The 18,905-nt window shown below is 43.3% G+C and overlaps 1 protein-coding gene across 26 annotated transcripts in view; it reads right to left on the bottom strand.

Annotated features, from left to right (window-relative positions):
- Positions 1-18,905, bottom strand: part of EPB41L3 (erythrocyte membrane protein band 4.1 like 3) — a 231,883-nt gene that overhangs the window by 143,825 nt on the left and 69,153 nt on the right. For 23 of the 26 annotated variants that reach the window (XM_074987411.1, XM_074987397.1, XM_074987407.1 and 20 more), the window contains exon 1: positions 14,629-14,836. The exons of 1 other annotated variant lie outside the window; for it this stretch is intronic. The gene's annotated coding sequence lies outside the window, so the exon portion shown is untranslated. Of the gene's footprint in view, positions 1-6,269; positions 6,355-14,130; positions 14,152-14,628; positions 14,837-18,905 lie in introns of those variants that run through there. 2 more of the 26 variants (XM_074987387.1, XM_074987385.1) reach the window with 2 other exon arrangements.

Genomic DNA, 18,905 nt, shown 5'->3' on the forward strand with positions numbered 1-18,905 from the left:
CGTACAGCTGTTACTTTGGTGAGACACAGCAGACACCCAGAACAATGGAGGGACTGCAGGAAATGCGCTACTCTTGTCGACAATGGATAATTAAAGAGAAAATACAGGTCAGTAGGAACTGAATGCAGGAATAGGCAGAGAATCTACTTTGATTCAGAGGCTTTTGTTAAGCAGTCTACACACATCTCTAAACAATGCAATGGTAGTGCGTAACTCCAATTAAAAACACCCTAAATGTAATTTACAAACAAAGTACAGCAGCAAAGAATGTTTTCAGACCTATCTCAAAGGAGTCTCTTAAATATGTATATGTTTCTATAGCAAATCATTAGCTAACAAAATATTAACAAATATTTAAGCATAGGTTTTTTAAAAAATACCATCCTTATTAATCGCTTCTATTATCCTACCAACTAGGAGCCCTCCTCTTGGACCAGCACTCAATTAGTCTGTCTGTGCGGCAGCAAGGAGTAAGCCTCACAGCCTGAACAGGCAGACTCATGCTACCAGGGCTCAAGGTAAAAACAGCATTGTAGACACAGGTGCATGGGTGGAGGGTGAGGCTGGCCACCTGAGCTCAGATAGCTAGCCTGAGATTCCATCAGCAAAGAAATATTCAACCAGAGCTGTCCCATCCATAGTATAACATGGTGGGGCTGCCACAGACCCTGTGCTTCCTTTGGGGGCCTCGCGGCAGCTGCATGAGCTGTCCTTTGGATGGGCGAGAGGAGGATTACCTGGGGCCGGGTGCAGCAGCGATGCTGGGTGGAAGCAGCAACAGGGAGTCGAATCCTCCCACCACCACCCTCCAGTCACCCCGGGGGCAACGCCAGTGGCAGCCTGCTCTGCCGAGCCACACCCTCCCAGCTCGCTGAGTCCCACTTCCCAGCAGCAGAGGGAAGTGGCCTCCGCTCCCTGCAGAGAAGCATGGTGGAGCAAAGCAGGCTACTATGCATTGCATGTGAGTGCGGGGAGGGAACATGACCCCCTGCTGCTGCCATCCACCACCATCATGCCCTGCCCCAAGTAATTCCCAACCCATTTGGTCAGAGAGGGTACAAGTTGGCAGTGTGGGGGCTGAGCTGCAGTGGGATAAACCTGTGATGGGGGGGTGGGAAGAGGGGGAGTTGGAGGACCGAGGGAAGGGGGTTTCCCTGGGCCCTGGATTCAATGCTGTATTTTTAGCATGCTCGCTTGCATCTGTCCACCCAATCTGGGAGGCTCACACTTAGCTGCTGTGTAAACATACCTTAGAGTGCTGAGTACTATATAAACAAACCTAAATCCTGCCACAATTGCTGAACTCTGCATGTCCCGCTTCATCAGCTGGGTGCGGTGAAAAGACAGCATTGCCTACTCTATGATCCCAAGCCTGTAGGAAAATGATGAGGGGTTTTTGTGATGCACAGTCAGAATAAAATACAAGATACAAATCCAAACAAAACTATGAGTTAAACTTGCAAATAGCCCTCCTGTTACTTACTGAGGAAAGCTTTAAAGGAAATGTTTGATTGCATGGAAGTGGTATGTAAAGGTTCACCTGAAGGAAAAGAACTAGAAAGTATATAAATACAGAAATAAGATAGAATCACAGACTACTAGAACAGGATGGGACCTCAAGAGGTTATAAAGTCCAGTCTCTTGCACTCATGGCAGGACCAAGCATCATCTATATCATCCCTGTTTGATATTTATACAACCTGCTTTTTAAAAATCTCCAGTGACGGAGATTCCACTACCACCCTAGGCAATTTATTCCAGTACTTAACCACCCTCAGAGTTAGGAAAACTCCACCACGAAGCCTCTAGGGGATCCATGCCAGTCCCAAGCCTGGATGAAGGATGAGGGTTGGTCAGATGAGTGATGATGCGCTGATCATAAAACAATATGAATTTGAAGGTGATGGATAAGATCTGGAAAAGCAAAGCGAATAGCTTAGGAACAAGGCTGAGCATCTTGAAAACGTGTGTATTCAACACCATGTTGTACAGCTGTGAGATGTGTGATAATGAAATATTTGAAGAAAATATTGGCATTTGAAGAGTAGTTGTAGAACGATCCTGAGAACAGAATGGATGCAGAAGATCACCAATGAGGAATTATATAGGAAGATACAACCAGAAGAGAACCTACTGCAGAAGGTTTTACAATGCAAGTCACAGCTATTCGGGCATATCTGCAGAATGAACAACAAATTAAAAGTCAAGACCCTGGTATTCAGCATAATGGACAATTTGAATAGGAGAGGACGACCTCACAGAGAATAGGTAGATGATATAGTAGATTCTGTAGACTAGCTCCACACCAAACTAAGCCACTTTGCACTGGACAGGGAAAGATGGAAATAGTGAGAGAGGCCTCAGATACCAATGGGTACTGAGCCCACGGTTGCTGATGACAGGATATTGTTCCTAATGTCCAACTTAAAGCTCCCTCGCTGTAATTTAAGCCCACTGCTTCTTGTCTTATCATCAGAGGCTAAGGAGAATAATTGTTCTCCCTCATCCCTGTAACACCATCTTAGGTACTTGAGAGCTGCTTTCATGTCCCCTCACAGCCTCTACTTTTTCAAAAACAAACTCAGTTCTTTTAATCTTCTCTCACAGGTCATATTTTCTAGACTTTTAATCATTTTAGTGGCTCTTCTCTGGACCCTCTCCAATTTCTCCATATCCTTCCTAAAATGCAGGACCCAGAACTGGACACAGTACTCCAGTTGAAGCCTAATCAGTACAGAGTAGAGCAGAAGAATTACTTCTCGTGTCTTGCACACAATACTCCTTTTTAATGCAGCCCAGCACCATGTTTGCTTCCCCTCCCACCCCCCCAGCAGTGTCACACTGTGGATTCATACTAAGTACTCCATCCTAGGGAGTCACTTGCCATTTTGTATGTGTGAAACTTATGGCTCCTCCCTAAGGGGAGTACTTTGCATTTGTCCTTATTGAGCTTCATCCTATTTTTTCTCAGACCATTTCTCCAGCTTGTGACCCTATCTGCCAAAGCACTTGCAACCTATCCAACCTTAATTCTGCCCATCTACTGCTAATCTACCCTGACATGTTTTGATGGAAGAAATGAGGAGTTTGAGAGATTCTTTGCCCAGTTGCACATGTCATAAATGCATCACATCTGTGAAAAGTTAAAAACTGCAGCAGTGAGGGAGGGTGGTAGATGTTTCTTAAGATATGAAGGAGCATCTTTCACTATGTAGAACTGCCCCACAACCTCAAAGGCTAACCACAGTGCAACTCTCCCCAAGACCAAACACATTTGGCATTTGCAGGCCAAGCCATTTATGAGTTATGATGGACGCAAATGTTCACTACTGATTTCAAAATAAAACAAATGTGATTCTTTTCTGTTAAAAAGAAAAATACTGACAATGAAAACTGAAGGTCAACTTTTTTTTTTTTTTTTTAAAGAAGTTCTATGCTTGGTGTACACACATTAAGCAAAGACTGAGAAAAGAAGAGATGATGGTATAATCCATATCTCTACCTTAGTGATAAGGCCTAGAGCCCCGGTATCAGTCCAAGCCCAGACAACTAGCCTGGAACTGAACAACCCCTAGCCCAAATCACCTGGTGCAGGCCAACCACAGAATTTTAACTGCAGTGTAGACACAGCCTTTTGGCTGAGTCCACAGATCAGCCCACTGAGAGCACTCCATGCAGGAAGAGGGGAGGGGGGGGAGACACAGGATCTTAGAAGAAAAGAAAACCTAATTTTTTTCAAAGGAAGGTTCCACAGTTCCCTAGCTGTTTTGCATCTTCTACCTTCACCCCTTGCTGCTCACTGATCCAAATCAGGAGGTCATGCTTGTGAAAAGTCAGCGAGGTGGTTTAGTTTTGTATGAATTAGCGTCAAGAGGGATGTGTCGACATCAGGCCAGCTTTAGACGTAATCATCTCCCCATATGATCAATATTTAATGATGTGGAGTAGTCGATTATTCACATTTATAAGTAGACACACATTTAATATATGCAGAGAGAAAGCCTAATTGAATATATTTACATGTCTGCATGACATTTGCAGATCTCTCTCTTTTCCTTTCTCAGAGCAACAGAGCTCCCTCGGTAGAGGTCTAGAGGCTTTTCTTCCCCAGCACTCCACCCTAAGGCAGACACAAGCAGCATCAGGCTCACAACTCCTAATAAAACTGAGTCAGCCTAGTCACTCGCCACCAGCAGAGGCTTTTTGAACGCAACAGGGCAGCGGGGCTGAGACTCAACTTGGAATTCAAACTGGTCTGAATAGTAGGGCTAAAATGAACTGGAAAGCCATGCCTGTAATTGTGGTCTGATCAGTCTGCTGCAATGGAGAGAATTACACACACTATGCTGCACCTAAGTGATCAAACCCAAGAGCGTGCTGGCACGCTACTAAAGGACCTTTATAATTGTCGCACTTCAAAGTCCATTAGGAGCCCTCTAGCAGAAGGCCTGCAAAAGTCCTTAATAAATAATAGAAATCAGAGCCACAAATTAGGTCATCTTGTCCATCCTCCCTCCCCTGCTAGAGTTCTTCCCTATATTGCACTGCTGAGTGCTGTCTAGTCATCTTTTAAATGATTCAAGCGATGGGCTTTCAACTAGTTCCCTATGGAGGCTGTTTACATAGTCCAGTCTCACTGTTAGCTTATTCTATCCAGATTGTCCAGACTAGTTTTTCCCTTGCTCAATTTCATTATGTTATCCCTAGTTGTGTTCCCTGGGTGATCTTAAATCTGCTCTTAACACTACTGTTCAGTTAAAAATTTTGCTCAGAATACATTCTGCTGTTGCTTCTGTAAACTGCTAAAATTTTCTACTATTTTTAGTAGGGGAAAAAAATGGTGATATAGGAGTGAAAAGATAGCAAACAGAGCTTTACTACAATAGTCCCCAAGAATGTGGAACTGGCCTAACTGTTCTCTCTTATATAGAGAGCTCTTCAGTTTTGGTTTATATTTTATTTTTCCCATAAACGTATTGGTGTTTTAACAACAAAACCAGATGAAAAAAATCAGTGGAAGAAAACTTAATTTTTGGATAAATAGCAGGGTTTACTTTGGTGGATGGAAGGGCAGGGGAAAAGTATTCAGCAGACTAATGCTTTGATGAATGGAATTCAACGTGATTTGTTGCAGAACTAAAGCAGGAATCAAAATACACTGTTTTCTTAAACTCACAGGTGGCAATGTATCTCTAGTGCCCTACATAAAACTTTTAATTTGAATAGTTTTTTGTTGTACACCTAGAACTATTGTTTTATAAACACTGATACATAATAACTGGGCCATACCATTTGCACTGCACACACAACTTCACCCATTTCTCCTGTTTTTTTTTAAAAAAGTAAATACTTTCCTCTTATTCCAAAGCCTCTTCTGATACAGATTTTCATTTTATTCCCATTTTGGTGTTTCAGATTTCTAACAGTTCTGTTAACAGCTTGAAATGTGTAGTGTGAGATTCCTCAATATTTTCAGATGTATGAACATTTTAGAGCTGTATATGTTTGTTTATTGTGTATATCTTCTAGATTAATACAAAGCCTTACTTCAACAGCATATACACAAAGACTAATGCATTCTTATAGTACGTATATCATGCAATATTGTGTCTTCCTAACAAAACTATGTATGTTTGAATGATATAAAAGTAAGGTGAAAAATGAACATTATTTCTAAAACCTCATTTTTAAGTAAAATATTGGTTAAAATGAAAATGAAGGGACTGCCCATGAATTTGATGCCACCTGCCCATGGGATCAACTCTCCTCCCGCTGTTTCTGGTGTTAGTATGGCTTCAGTCACGTTCTGCGGAATAAAGAGCACTGACTTTTCCACAGACATACGCCACGTCACACAAAGCGCACTGAGATTGGGATGACAAGCAGGAATGTGCAGCCTCTGCCACAGTGACTCCATGGGCAGAAAGACGACAGCCAACCTGCTCTGAACACAAGGACATTTGGTTGTTTTTGCCTCCCCACACATTTCAGACCTGACACTGTGGCAGGTGAGATCACAGAAATCCCTTCTGGGGCGTCTTCTGGTGTGCTGATCAAACCTGTGACGCTTGCTTTTCTGGCCTCTTGGTCTCCCCACCTCCCTTTTCTGCTAAGCCAGAAACTCCGGCCTCCCCGAACCAAAGCACAGAGTTGGGGTTACTGCCCCACTCCACAGCAACAAACACTGTACCGGTTCAGCTCCAGAGGGCCCAGCTAGAAGATGTTCGACAATACCCAGGAAACCAATGCCCCAAATAAATCTATCTTACCTTGTGTACAAGTTTTTCCACAGAGAAAGCTCAAAGATATCCACCCCCTTTATCAATGAGTGGGAGACAGGTACAGTGGTTGCTCCTCCCCATGTAACAATGATTTTCGCTGGGCTCGATAATAAACAGAAGTATTTTTATCATCTATAAAAAGTAGAATTTGAGTGACTAGAAGTGAAAACTAACAGATCAAAGTAACTAAATTAAAACAAGACAGCAGTAAATTTTAATATTCTAAGAAACTTGTTACATGCAAATCTTAAACCTAAACAGTTGTCCTTATCTCTAGTAAAATAGTTCAAGTCAGAGCTAATATTTACTCTGGCCTGGGTCTACAGCCTTTCTGAGAGTTCTTTCAAGTCCTTTCTTTTCACGTTTCTTTCTGTGTATCTTCTTGGGGTGGGTAAGGCAGTTTCAAAGGCCAGCTGAAAACATCCTCATGGAAAAATACAAGATTTAAGATGGATTCCAGTACCAGATGCCATGGTCATATGTCTTTCCAGGGCCAACCACCGTTTGGGCTTACAGGAAAAATAAAACCATTCATGAGTCATTGGTTTTAGAACTGAGCCACTAAGAGCCTAAAGCATTCCTAATGGCCCTCATCAGCGCATTTAGAACCCAGATTCATGCTTCGTCTTTCTAACTTTCTATGTTAAATGATCCACTTTGCACAAAGCTTCTTTATTTATATTCATATGCCAATTTTCATAAAGCCTGGGGAGGCATGACACCCTCCCAATGAGTTTAAGTAGGGCTGAAGGGCTCTGCAAGGGACTGTCTCTTAGTATATGCATACAGTGATAGGACACAAGGACTTCCACTCAAACAGTAAGACATAATAAAAATAACACTACCACTATTTATACGCCTTTCCTGATTGAAGATCACATAAATTGAGACATGGTGGCGTATGGACTGCTTGTAACTGGAAGTTCCTCTACATTAGAAAGAGACACACTGATAAGGGGTGGTTTGTTTGCAGCTGATGCTAGCAATTCATTCATTTCTCACCAAATCTATTTAGCATAGCTGGTAGGGGTGACCACTTACAGAAAGGAACCTCTGAGCCTCCCACGGCATGCCAAGGAGTCATGGTTCAACACTTGGCAAATACTAGATCGCAGAAACCCAATGAAGATGGAAATGACATCATTCTGTCCTACAACCACTGCTAGCTGAGAAACGGAAATCAAAGATGACAACACTGCAACATGACACAAACATTCCATTACAAACAGCTAACGTGCATTTATTTCAAATTGATTCCAGATTTTTGGCCAGAAAAGTGCAGAAAAGAGTCATACAATAACACAGGGGAAGGGAGAAGTTCTCTCTTTTAGGCAAGAGCAGGAGCACTAACCAATTTGTTTAAATCAGTGCTCTTCGTTATTAACAAACAAAACTGTATCTAGACAAAGGAAAAAATAAGACAGGAAAGATACAATTCATTGTACAATCTATATTTAAGTGATTGATTGCTATCAATGTCTGAAAAGAACAGTAAAAGAATTTTTATTAAGTTAACCTCTCTGATTACTTCACATAAACAAGTAGAATTTACAATCGCCAGAACCCTAACTAATTCAACCTCACAGGGCCAAATCCTGAGGCTTTTGCTTTAATTAATAATATCTAGCCCTGTAAGTAGGCTCATTGATTTCTGTGGGTCTATTTGCAGAGTTAGGTGCTACTCAACACATGAGGGTGTAGGAATCCAGCCCTATGTCAGCCTAAACATACTTTTCTTGGGTCTGTAAGAGCCTGTTCTTCAATTTGTTTGTTGCAGTCTTTTTAAGTAACACTTTTGATTGCAACCATTACACTGAAGAAAACAATAAGCTGTCACTGACAGTTGCCCTTGGTTTCATAAGGAACAGAAATCACCACCTCCACGAGGGACCAATGCCACTAACACTGCCCAAAAATGTCACAACTGCATTATATGACTGATCTGTTGCAGGGCTCTATTCCACCTGCTCCAACTAGGAAACTCCTGCAGAGGCTGGAGGTGTTCCAGACCATTAAGGCTGCAATACATATGGCTTCCACAGGGACATCCTAGCCTGAAGCATGTAGACTGCGTTCAGCAGTGAGTGCAGAAAATGAAGGAACAGAGGCTTCTGTGGGACTACCTCAGATCACACAATCATCCTCTCTACTACTTCTACCGCTCTTCCAGACCCAGCACAAAATGTGGGATTTTTGAGAGGGGTGGCAAGATGATTTAACAGTGGAGAGTTAAGGAGAATGGAAAGAGTGTTTGCAGTTGAGGAATAGCTGTGAACAGCCAGTGAGGAATGTTCCTGGGAAGACAGGTTGGATTGGAGGGGTACTAGCCCAGGAGCGGATGGATTTAGCTGGTATGGTTGGTTCTGCAAGGCAGGAGTCAACTGGTGAATAAAGCTGTAGGTCAGCTGGTGGTGTGGGTAAAGGAGAGGATATTGTAAGCTAGATCTGAAGGGAGAAAAGGTTGGGATTGATTAAAAAAACAGTGGAGGGCTGACAATGCTATCGGCTACCCTGCCCTTTACTGTGATGTGCCTCAGTTTTTCAGTTTGAAATGAGAATGTGCTGGAGGAAAGACAATACAGAAACCCTCCAATTATACATGATTTCAACTTGCACTTAACTTGCATTAATGTGACGTAAGCACAAGTCAAATCCTGGGGCTCCCATGGGCTGGGAACTGGAGGAAGGACAGCTCCTCCACCAGCTCCCCACTCTAGCCCCCAGCTCAGGAAGCCAGGAGACAGACAGCCCAACTGCTGCGCCGTCCTGGCAACCCCCAGCTGGGAGAAGCTGTGCCACCACGTCTGTCTGCCCACCCAGCTTCCTCCACCATGGGAAAGCTGGGGAGAAGCTCTACCTGGCTCCCAGAGTGGCAGGAGCCAGGAAACTGACCATCACTGGTATACTGGTCAGCTTCCCAGCTCCTGCAGCCCTGGGGATCCACGCTTCCACGTGGTTCCTGGCTCCCCCCGTAACTTGCACAAAATCCGAGTTAAGCAGGGGTGCACAACCCTCACATAACTTGGGGTATACGGTACCCCTTTTTCATTTCTTTCATCTTCAAAGCCCTGTGCCTTGTCCCCTTGCGGGGGTATTGCTCCCTACATGACTGCCCATTTTTCTGGGCACCAGCTTCCACCAACAACCTCCTTCAGAAAAAAATAAAGCTGCATTAAGGGGCAAATCTACTACACACATATCATACTAAAGTAGACTGTCTAGTTTCAACTCTGGCTAAACCGGGAACATCAACTTCATTCCACTCCAAGAGTTTTCTGGATTCTCTCCAATGCCACTTATGGATTCTATTATTTTGATCGAGTTGTACTGCCTGCAAACAGACACACATGACATGTGTAAATACTTGCGTATGCTTATAACAGACATCCACTTCCACTGTTCTTAAAAATCTTGCATGCTGATCAACATGCTTTTAGTTTTCCTCTTGCCCTTTTCCCACTCCAAGTATTCCTGGATCCCACATTCTCTCTTTAACCCTATAAAATAAAAGCCTTTCCACAGTGAGATCATGGTGGGCAATCCTCTCTCTCTCTTACATACACACACGCACAGACAGACAGACATTCATTACTTCTTTGGTTTCTCACCTTGCAAAGAGATTCAAAGTTGTATGGATTAAGAGCTCAATGAGACATGGCTGTTCATTTTGAAAACATTCTGTTTTACAAGAAGATAATCTGAACAAGAGAGGGTGGTTGAAGACTTAGTCATAAGTGAATATTTCATATAAGCACCCTACAGTGCCTCATTTGATTTATGCAGTACTTTACATACTTCGTATCTCACTGACTGCACTGAAGTGAGTGATTCAGAAGACAAAGATATGGAACATTTATATTTACTGCTTGCTATTAGGATCATTTAGTTCTGGTGGCACAAGAGAATAATGAGCAATAACCAGGTGAAATGTGAACATTTTAATTTTTAATTAAGTTTAAAAAACAAAAAGTCACTTATTTGGGATTATTTATTCCGTTATTCATATGGGGGAAAATCTGAATCAGCAAGCAGATGTTTCCATATTCTTCAAATTAACTCAGCCATCCCAAATACCATGATCCTATTTCTGTTCCTCTCCTCCCCCCGACATTCAGTTCTTTACAGTCTTCCTGAGGTTCCTCTGCACTGATGCCCATAGTGATGACCATCAGCAACGGCAAGAGCTGGAGCAATAAGCCTACAGGACACGTCTTACTGAAGACGGACTGAAAGGATGGCTATTACTTCTTCTCTGCTACCCAAGTTGTTCCTTCTCCCAGAGCTTTGGAAGGTCAGCCTCTTTCATTCTAGAAGTCTCTCACTAGATAACTAATGTTCTAGGTCCATTACAAGGATAAGAAATTGAAGCTTCTCTTAAGGAAATGTTTGTGTGCTTTTCTGCTCATCTTCTGATAATACAGAAAAATCAATAGGAATGGGAAGTATAGCTGACCCTTTGTTGTCAACAACAGTATATATTAAATACCTAATTTCTTGCATCACCACAATTGAAAGTCAGAAGTTCATTTCCACTGTTAGACAGATTTCAGTATTTTTTCACCATTTCATACCTACAAACTCTTTAAAAGGGCTGCTACTGCAATAAACATTTTATTACCTACACTTTTCATACTGTAGCTTCATTTAGCATTCTTATATTTTCCTTACACTCAGACTCTTGTGTATGTTTTACAGCTTGTGCACCTCATATAAACAATCCACCTAGAGAATTAACATACCCCAGTTGGAAACCCATCACTCAGTGCAGCTGGGAAGTAAATCACGGTTTTTACAGTTACATATGCATGTATCTCCATTTAATTTAAAGGATGACTAAAGCCCTAAAAGAACACACTGGAAGCTCAAATGCTGTTTCAGTAATATAATGTCTTGCCAGTATAAAATGTGATAAATAATGATCTTGCTACAAAATATATCACAGCAATGTCATCTACATTTAAATAATGACATCCTGCCAGATAAGTTACTTAAATGAGTAGCCCCATTCATTTCAATGAACCTACTCTAGTTAATCGTATGTACTTGCAGAATTAGACATATACTGTATCTCAAAAGGAAAAAGTTCACAGTTGTGAAAGTCAGTATTTTTGAATATGCTGTCAATGTAGTAACTGTTCCCTTTGATGTACTAGATAGTAGTAAACAAATATTCTTTTGTAACATACTTTAAAAATTCTGTGATTGTTCCTCCCTGGCATATTCCACCATTTACTGGCATATTCATATTACATTAAGTTTAACTATGACCCGCTGAACAAATACCCTATTTCAAGATCTATTTTACTATTAGTTAAATAAAAATCAATACTTAAAATCCAAGGAAAACATTTTACGTACTTTTTAAAAAGGAATACATTATTTCCAATGCATCAAACCATGTAACATACCTAGTAAAGAAATATCTGAAATGAATACTTTTCTGCATGCCAAACTGATAGTGAATATTCACACTGTTCATAAAACAATGAAGTCCTCAAACAACAATGCCTGGTACAGGAAATTTTTGTTCAGCAAGGATAAATATTTTATAGGTTTTCACTATACATGAAAACGCCATCTCACCTTGTTTTATCTGTAAATATACACAAACTTTAGATTAATCTCTACTTGTCCTTCTTTGGGCAGGCGTGGGGGTGGGGAGGAAGGGGAAATACCTGTGCTGCAGTTCTAAGGCAAGGCTGCATCAGTCTCATTCATTTGCTAGACACAAACTTAAAACAAAGATGGTTCAGACAGTCTGAATTTTAGTGCCCCACCCTCATTTCCTTGAGCCAGAATGATGTCACAACACAAGGCAGCGCAATGACTTCACTGCTACAGTTCTTATTGCTTCTGGGCTTTATCATGACTTCGTGATAAAAAAACAAAGCCTTTAGACCCCAGAAGAAAATAAAAGGCAGACTCTCATCAAATGGGCTCTTATAATGTATCTAAGTTCTCAATAATATTGGCGAGTACTCTAAAAGGAAAACATCACTTTAATAAAGGGATGCCACTGTAAAATGAATTAGGTTGAAGGGAGATTCAATGTTGGGTGCATTAGTATAATTAAATGAAATTATAGTATGATCTATTCAAATATTTCATAATGTGTTAAGCTAGCATTCCTTGTTTCTAATCATTTACCACTGCAGTGCACAGGAAGTCCTTCTATTCTAATAGCATCATACAAAATAAATTTGCAGTTGCTCTTCACTCTAATGTGGTGATTCCTCTCCTTCTGTAAACTATATTATTCCTGATGTTCCATTTTCATCATTACACTAGCGTGAAGAGTTCACATGCAAAGGAACTTGTACTACAAAATTAAGGGGAAAAAATACTGATGCAGTAAGCTGTCATGATTTTAACCACTTAACTGACCCAGGAGGATCAGCTTTGCATCTCATCTTATACTTTAAGGTTATGTTCCATATTTACAGAAAACAAACTTAAAAGTTAACTACACTTGCCCAAGGTTTAGCAGATAAGCACACAGATTTATACATAAAAAGTTTTATGCATTTGCTTGGTTATTTAAACCAACCCACAACACACTGCATTAACTTAAAGTCTAACAGTAAATTACTTTAATTCTAGATTATTTAACTGTAAATGATTCACTGCACCGAACATAAGACTACTGTGGAAAGTTTCAACTTTGGCCAGAGATTCTTCAGGACTTCTTCCTAACAAAATTACAAGTGAAATAAGTACTTTTGCTTGTTCCTACCTTAGCGTGACGCAAAAGCTTCAGTTTAGGAAATGGGTCCCAACTTTGCTTCCAGCACAAATGAAATGTAGGCACATATTTAGAAGCACTATTCAGAGCAATACTACTTCTTTAATACATTCCATCTCTTCAAAAAAAAAAGTGATGCTACAAGGAATTTAAAAAAAATCCATAAGACTGAGTTTACTACTCTTAATTATTATGGAAGAGTATATTTTCAAGTGAATGTTGTGTCTGACACAGTTAAAACTTTTAAAAGATTCCCCCATACCAGCTAACCCCCCTTTCTTCCCACACTGTTCTCAGATCAACAGAGGTTACCAACACTAGACAGAACCACTCCCTCTTCTATTTGTTAAATCCCACAAAATACCCTCAAGTTCTCTGTTAAGCCGAATAAACCCAAAAGAAAAAGGTAAGAATTCTAGAACTCCACGTGTAAGTATTGCACCTGCACCAGGGTCAGCACACAGCGTAAACTTCGTTACCCCTCCGCCCCGCCCACGCTTTGCCTTAGCTGTCCAAGTCGCGGGGACGTGCATGCACACCTCTCTCCCTCTCCCCGCAACATCTTTCAAGTACATCTCAACGCAGCGCGGCCGGGAGCCACGTCTGGCACCGCCAGGAATGAAATCCGGCGCGCGCAAAACTTCCCCGAGCCTCCCCTGCTGCAAGCCTCCCCGCATCCGGCGCGCACAGCTGATTAATACCATCTGGTTCCCTCCAGCCGCCCCTCCGGCTCCCAAGCGCCCCTCTCCCCGCACTTAACGCTGGTCCGGCGCGCAGCCCAGAGAACCTGCGGGGACCTTGGCACCGGCAACGTGAGACCCAGGAGAGGAGACGGCGCTGCCACTGCAGAAGTCCGGAGCTCCAATTTACCACGTAACCACACCCACCGCATTGCAGAAGCCACGGGCTGGAAGGGGGGGTCGGCTAGCGGGGGGAGCACACCACGCAGCAACTCCGCTGCCTCCAGACGATACCCAGGGAGAGCCTCAGCGACTTCCAGAGAGAAAACGGACTGCCCACCCCCCACACCGCCGCCACGGCACCGCCGCCCCCAAGTACAGCCGTAGCCACAGCCGGCTTCACCAGACGCACGCAACCCCGGCCCACCAGGTGAACAATGCAGCTGGCGTCCCGCTTGGTTCGCCAGGCACTGGAAGAGGAGACGAGACCTCCCTGGAGAGGCTCCAAGGACGCGCCCTTGCGAGCGCCCAACCCGCGCCCCCACACCCTGAGAGGCGCGCCTGGGCGGCTCCCCGAGACGCCAGAAGTTCCCCGGGGAAGAGAGGGAGATGGGGGGGGGGTCCCTCATTTAACCACCTCCCCAGCCGCCCGGCCCTGCTCCAGACCAGGCTTCCCCCCAGCCGGCCAGTAGCAAGAGCAGAAAATGCAGCGTAAGCGCCAGCCACCACCTCTGCTGCTGCATCACAGCAGCGGGACGCTTGGAGCCGGGCTATTGTAGAAGACCCCTAGCGGCTCGCCCGGGCGCGGAGGAAAGGAGCTAGGGCCAGCCCGCCGCCCCCCGGCCCCGCTCGCTTCAACATGGCTCCTGCAAAGGCGCTGCCAAGCGCTTAAAAAGTAACATCCACCCCCCGCGCGAGGCGCTACCTGGGCGCAGCAGCAAGCAGGCGCGGGGCTCCCCGGAGCAAGGCTGCTTCCAAGGCGGCAGGGGCTGTGCAGCAGCCGCCACGCGTCACTGGCAGCCCAGCCTGCTCGGGGCGAGCCTCCGCCGCGGCCCAGCGAATCAGGAGTGCGGAGACGGGCCCTTGCCCGCGCCCCCCACCGCGGCGAACGGGAAAAGCCGGAGCCTGCCGGAATCGGCCGGCCGGCCGTGCACGCCGCAGCCCCGCCCCGCCCCGCCCCGCGCTTGCCTGCAGCCTGGCACGCCAGCCCAGGGGTTGCCCCTTGCTGCGCAAACACCGCCGCGCCCGCAACCCTACCGCGGTCAGCAGCGCAGCCCGGCCCAAGCTCTGCGCCCGCCTCCTGCTGGGCTTTGGCCTCCCCTCCCCACCGATCGATCACTAAAGTGTATGCGGAGCTGCTCCTACCGCCGCTTCGGTTGCTGCACTAGCTTCAACCCCAGCCGGCTCAACTGAGCGCCAGCAGCTGGAGCCTGGCAAAGGCTGAGCCCCATCAACCAGAAACTGCAGCAGAGATCAACTCGATCTACTAGTCTACCCCCATCTCTGTTAGCACCTGGTGCTCGCGACCTCACAGTCCACTTTTACCACCGAAATTCAGTACAGAGGCGGTTTCTCCTAGTATTGGAGAATCAGCTGAAAGCCATTTTTATCCGGCAGGGTGCAGATTTGGAAGTTGCTGGATTTCTTCCCTCTGGAAGTAGATACTGCTAAATTTGTTGTGTGCTTAGACAGTCAAATGCTCCACTAAGGTCAAAACTTAGCTGGATGCTGATGGCAGATTTGAGTACTTGCAGTGCTGCTGCATTAGCATGCAGGTGGTCTGGGAGGGGAGAAGTAAGGATGGATAGTAGCAGAATAGGGAAGGATAAGCTAGGCTTACTGACCATTTAGGCATTAGAAACAGGGGACTTAGTAAACCACTGTATCTGAAAACATGGCAGGAGGAGAAATCTATTATTTAGATTTTTAACCCTATACAACAGACATCAAGATGCTTTGATGCTGCAGTGGCTGCTTGCACTGTTTAATGTAGAGTAAATAATCAGAGAGCTCCCACCCCTTATGCAGACCTGTCATGCAGCTGATTTGGCACAGAGTAACAGCCATCATCCAGAAAGATTCTTCAAAGGATCAACTCACAAAAGACAGGCACTTTAAAAGTACAGTAATATACTCATCTCAACCAGAAACTCAGGAAAATCATAGAGAGCCAGGGAAAGCAGCTGCAAGCTACAATATACATTAGAATTGATAGGATTGATTTTTAAAGTTCTGAGAGGAGTCAGTTTGAATCAAATCTTGAGTCTCATGTAAGCACAGATACTTGAAAAGTATTGAGCACTTAAAAGATGCATAAGATATCCTGGGTTAACTTTTCCCAGCTGTTACCATGTTGCTACAGAACAGAAATGTTAACAATTTTTAAGCACTGTAATGCCACAAAAACAATCAGTAATTCAAAGTAACTTACATTGTCCATGGATAACACCACTAAACAATTGGTCCCATAATCATGATTACACCAATATTTGTGGGTAATATCTTCCATGTGAGATACTGAGAGGGCTTTATGAACATTAATGTAGCCTCACAGTACTTATAGGAGGGTAATATCAATGGATACAGTTTAGAAATGGGAAATCTTAGCCGAGAAGTTAAGCAGCCATAGATTTCGCATGATAGACTTGAGATACTTGGGCCTGAGTTTCAAAGCTTTTAAGCACCCACAAATGCAGTGGAAGACAGAGTGCTTCAAGTGCCTGTAAGGCTTGATCTTCAGGGATACCAGAGCCCAAAAGCTATATACCTCACTCCCCAGAGCACTGTGCCATTTTGACAATGTTTTTGACTTTCCCCAAAGCCCTTGCAAAAATATCTGTACCAGAGCTAGCTGGCAACCAAGATTTCCCTCCTACACCTAAAGATTCAAGTTTTTGCAAAACTATTTCACCCTGACTTGGGTTTGCTGATCAGCCTCCCTGCCTGGTTTCCCTTAATATTGATGTACTTGCCATATTTCTGCACAATGTTTAAATTCCATCAGCTCAGCAGTTTCCCACTAAAAGCATGTAGGCTGAAAAGTTTTCGGCCACCTCTAGTACCTTCCCTTTCCACTTATTGCAACATCATGAAAACTCCATTGTAGTGACAGAAGCTACAGCAGCATTCAGTTATGAGAGAAGAATTAGACCCCAAGATACAGGGAGCACTAGAGATCTTAGATCACTGCTTTCACTTCTGAAGAAAGTCTTCAGATCCAGGCATGCAGTGTTCAGGTAATCACATCAGGCCTAGGATGTCAGACACAAAGTGAGTGAGGTAATCTTTTTTTTTTGGGACCAATTTCTGTTGGTGAGAAAGGCAAGCTTTCAAGCTACAACGGACAGACCTCTTGGTCAGGTCACATGCACCTTAAAAAACAACCAACCAACCCCTTATGTAAGCTCAAAACTTTGCCTCTATCTACAGAAGCTGGCCCAATAAAAAAAAAAAAGCTATTTTAGTACCTCATCCACTTTATCTTCCAAATTCAGATATCTGTAGCAAATGAAAAGTAGTTTCATGGTTTTATCTCACCATCTACTCATCCCCAATACCTCATAGTACAATTTGGTACAATTAGTCACAACTGACAATTTCTGTTCAAGAGATCCATACAATAAATTGGTTCAGGTCCAGCAGCCCCAAACAGGGAGACTTCTGGGTATTCAAATGTTCTGGATAATAAAGAGGTATACCTAGTAATGCATAACACTAAAAGAAAAACCCAGATTAGATATTAAGAAAAAAAATTTATCCAGAATGCTTTACCAACAGTAATATTGTACACTGTAAGCTTACTGTACTTGCTCTATTAGTATTTACTTTGACTATACTGTACCTGGGGAAAACAACTAAAATTTACTTATGGTTAAAAATTCTGGTTATTTGAGAGTTCTGGATGACAGAATGCCAGATATGAAAGTTTACTACTTTGATGTGCATTAGTGGTATAATGACACTTATGCAAAGAAGGTTGCACACTTTCTCATCCTGCAAATATTAAAGCATGCACAAAAGTTTAGGATTTGAGTAACCACACTGATGGTCAAGTTATCCACATGCTTGTTTTCAGGAACAGCAACACAGTACCCAAACATACTGTGTCTGACTCATACCCGTGCCATTTTCTCTCAGTGTCACTGAGTGATGAACACAAAATAAACACAAAATATACTTTTCAATTAATTATCATGATGCAGTTGCTTGACTATTTAATTTTTCCTAAATAGTAAAGTTTCCAATTAAACAATGAAGTAGGCAAGATACCAGACTTAAAAAATAAGATTAATACTTTAGTGAATATCATAGGTAATACAAGTCTAGACAGTAAGACAATTTCAGGTTCACTCTGATTCTAGTTCCATATTTTCAGTCTGTTAAAAGCAAAATTCTACTCATGACTTGTTGAGCTTACCTTTCTGCATGGTAATGAAACAAAATTCAAATAATTAAGAAGGATCACTGCATGAAAGTAAGGCTTCTGGACATCAGAAGGGCTTTCTAATATCTCCTCCTTCTCTGTACAAATAAAACCTGCAATCTGTATTAAACTAATACACAAAATTTCCATTAAAATACATGTAAAAGTCTCTGATTCATTCCAAGTGCTTGTAACTCAAAGGAGTGGTGCTGCTTTTGAAAGCAGGTGGGGTTAAGGCTGTGGCGGAGCTGGCAGGGGGTTCAGGCTGCTGCAGGTTGGGTCTGCAGGGGGTTCAGGCAGAGGTGGGTTGGTGCCATTCGGAAGGCGGGGTTGGGTCTGTGGGGCCAGCAGGGTTTCAGGCTGCAGCAGGTTGGGTCTGCAGGGGGGAAAACAGGATGGGATCAGGCTGTGACGGGTTGGGGGGCGTCAAGTGCTTTATAGTCTACCAAGGCCGTATGAAGCTCTTCCCCTAAAGTTTTAATTATTCTTTTAAACAGTCAAAATAAGTTGTGACAGTCTGTTTAGAGAGGCATACAAAACCACTCTCTCTCAGTAATGGAGGCATTAGAGCAATGTTTCCCAAACCTAAAACATTCATGTACCCCTTTTGGGAGTTTGGCCTTATCAGCATGCCTGCTCTCTCAGTGCTGTCCCAGTGCTTATCTTCTGATTTTTAGTAACTTATTTTCTTCCGTGTAGCCCTTGAAATCTTTTCACCTACCACCTGCACTTTGGGAAACAATGCTTTAGAGGATGAATTCCGAGAAGAGTTAATTTTG

This window comes from Carettochelys insculpta, chromosome 2 (genome assembly GCF_033958435.1).
Source record: "Carettochelys insculpta isolate YL-2023 chromosome 2, ASM3395843v1, whole genome shotgun sequence".
NCBI classification, from domain to species: Eukaryota; Metazoa; Chordata; order Testudines; family Carettochelyidae; genus Carettochelys; species Carettochelys insculpta.